The sequence below is a fragment of the Micropterus dolomieu genome, linkage group LG04 (assembly GCF_021292245.1).
Source record: "Micropterus dolomieu isolate WLL.071019.BEF.003 ecotype Adirondacks linkage group LG04, ASM2129224v1, whole genome shotgun sequence".
Taxonomy (NCBI): domain Eukaryota; kingdom Metazoa; phylum Chordata; class Actinopteri; order Centrarchiformes; family Centrarchidae; genus Micropterus; species Micropterus dolomieu.
The window spans coordinates 14,359,861-14,362,775 of record NC_060153.1 but is presented as its reverse complement, the minus strand read 5'-3'; the positions used below and the strand labels follow the sequence as shown (position 1 = coordinate 14,362,775).

At 58.1% G+C, this 2,915-nt stretch overlaps 1 long non-coding RNA gene across 2 annotated transcripts in view; it reads left to right on the top strand.

Moving 5' to 3' along the window:
* The window catches only part of LOC123969164, a 10,671-nt gene that overhangs the window by 1,208 nt on the left and 6,548 nt on the right, over positions 1-2,915 (top strand). The gene's annotated exons all lie outside the window — the stretch shown is intronic.

The window sequence follows — 2,915 nt, the reverse complement described above, 5'->3', positions numbered from 1 at the left end:
TTTGTTTTTGGTCAGGTTAAAAGTAGGTACTGAACACTCAAGCATAATTAAATTGATTTGTTTTATTTAATTTAAGTTATTGTATCACCGTCAGTCCACTGCCACAGTTTGACACTTTGTAGACTTCATTGACAAGATCATCTGTCTGCAATTGTCAGAAAGATTTAAGCAAATCTGTTTTGAACTTGCCTTGTCCATGCATAGACTGGGGCTCTGACACACTTCCAGGAAATCATATATCAGACTCTGTGTGACGATTGGGGACAGAACGGACCCAAATGCTACGTGTCAGGTTTCAAAAGAGGTTTATTGAAGGGAAAGGGGGATGAGGAGGGACTGGAGGAAAAAGGGGAACGGCAGACGTGGACGCGGGGGACCGAGGAGCTGGAGGAGCGGGAAGCGTTCAGGCAAGAGGACCGAGGGGAGCTGCCGGTCGTGGAGGGGAGGATGCGGTGGCTGGCGGTCCGGCGGGGAGCGAGGGGGAGGACCGGGGGGCGTCGTGGAAGGGGCGGGAGGAGGAGGCAGGTGAGCAAGCCCAGCTGGCCGAACGGGAAGGCAGAGGTGAGTGGACCTGGCGGGAGGAAACAGGCAGACAGAGTTAGCGTGGGATGGCAGGTAACGAGAAGGTATAGCGAGAAAAAGGTTCATAAATGCTTGAGCGAATCTGTGGCACCAAGTCTGGAGCTACAACGATCGAGCGAGAATGGAGTGGAGAGCCGGGGTAGAAGTATGAACCCGATTATGAACCCGAGGAACTGGACGGAGGGTGTGTGAAATTCACACTTCTCCGCTTTGACGAAAAGCCTGTTCTCTAGAAGCCACTGCAGGACCAGACGGACGTGTTCTGTGTGTTGGGCAGGGTCGCGGGAGAAGATCAGGATGTCATCAAGGTACACGACGACGAAGCGGTGGAGAAAGTCACGGAGGACGTCGTTGATTAAGGCTTGGAAAACCGCGGGGGCGTTGGTAAGGCCAAAGGGCATGACTAAATACTCATAGTGACCGAGGGGGGTGTTAAACGCGGTTTTCCATTCATCCCCCTCCCGGATCCGCAGCAGATGGTGAGCGTTTCTTAAATCCAGTTTAGTAAAAATGGTGGACCGGGAGAGGGATTCAAAGACTGAATCCATGAGCGGAAGTGGGTACTTGTTTTTAATGGTGATGGCATTGAGCCCCCAGTAATCGATGCGGGGGCAGACAAGACCCCGGAGGGTCTTGTCTTTTTTGGCGACAAAGAAGAAGCCCGCTCCTAACGGAGAGGAAGAGGGGCGGATGATGCCGGCGGCTAAGGAGTCTTTGATATACTGCTCCATAGACTCTCTCTCCGGACGTGACAGGTTGTATAGGTGACTGGAAGGGAGGGGAGCGTCCGGGAGGAGGTCTATGGAGCAGTTGTAGGGGCGGTGGGGGGGTAGCGACAGGGCTTTGTCTTTACTAAAAACCGGAGCGAGATCATGGTAAAAGTTGGGGGGGGGGCTAGGAGGTGAGACAGATAGGGCCGAATTATCGGGGGCTCAGGCGGATAGGAGGCAGGAGGAATGACAAGAGGTGCTCCAGTTCCTGATCTTCCCCCGTGAGGTTATGGGCGATTAGCCAGGGGAGGCCAAGAACCAGGGGAGCGGCAGGGGAAGAGATCAGGTGGAGGGCGAGGGATTCGTGGTGATTGCCGGAGGTGACAAGAGGTAACCGGGGAGTACGGTAGGTGACGGTGGTGAGGGGCTGGCCGTTTAGGCCCGTGGCATAAAGGGGGGTATCTAAGGGGACCTGGGGAATCTTGAGCTGGCGAGCTACTTCGCGGTCTAGGAAGTTCTCGTCCGCCCCCGAGTCGATCAGGGCCCTGAGAGGAAGGGTGACATTTTCCCAGGAGATGGAGGCGTCGAGCAGGACCTGAGGGTTGGGTGAGGGAACTCTGCTCGACAGTAGTCTTAACCCTACTGGCGAGCAGGTGCTTTTGGGCGCACGGGGCAGGCAGACAGAAAATGATAGGGAAGCCTCCCCGGCGAGGCGAAGATGTTCGTGTTCATCCGGGGAGAGGTGTGTGCGGCCTAGCTGCATGGTTTCGGGAGGTGGTGAGGCAGGGAGTACAGGGGGAGCCAGGAGCACTGGCTGGACCGACGGGACGGCCGAGTGGAGCACGGGGGACGGCAGGGCAGAGGCCCGAGACGGTGTGAGGCCGGAGCGTGAGGAGGAGGAAGCGCGGGCAACGCGTTCCCACTCTCTCTCCCGCAGACGGTTGTCGAGATCGGTGGCCACCTCAACCAGAGCGTCGAGACCTCCCGGCGTGTCCCTAACGCCCAGCAGGTCTTTTATCTGGTTGTTAAGGCCGTCCAGGAACACGCACTGGAGGGCCTCATTGTTCCAGCCCGAATTGGCTGCCAGAATACGGAAGTCCACAGAGTACTGCGCCACACTCCGATCGCCCTGGCGGAGGGAGAGAAGGCGGCCCGGTGCCTCTCCTCCCCGCTCCGGGCGATCGAAGACTCTCCGCATCTCCTCAACGAAGAAGGAGTAGGAGGAGAGGACGTGGGCCTGGCCCTCACTGACGGCTGCGTACCAGGCCAGGGCCCGGTCGCGGAGTAACCCAGCGACATAACAGATCTTGGCTTCGTCGGACTGGAAAGATAGTGGTTGCCTCTGCAACACCAGGGCGCACTGCACCAAGAAGCCGTTACACGTGCCCAGAACGCCGGAGAACTTGTCTGGGTGGGAAACCGGTGACTCGCGGGGAAAGTACGCGCCGATGGAGGCGCTCGGTGTAAAGTCAGCAGAGAGAGTGAGGCGGAGATTGAGAGGGGAACAGCGGTTGCGCGGAGCAGGGTTCGGGCAGCCGTGCGCCGAGACGCCGCACCTCCTCGCCCAGGGAGCAGAGCGCGTGCTGGTCGAGAACTTCCCCCTGGGAGGCGACGGCGCGAATG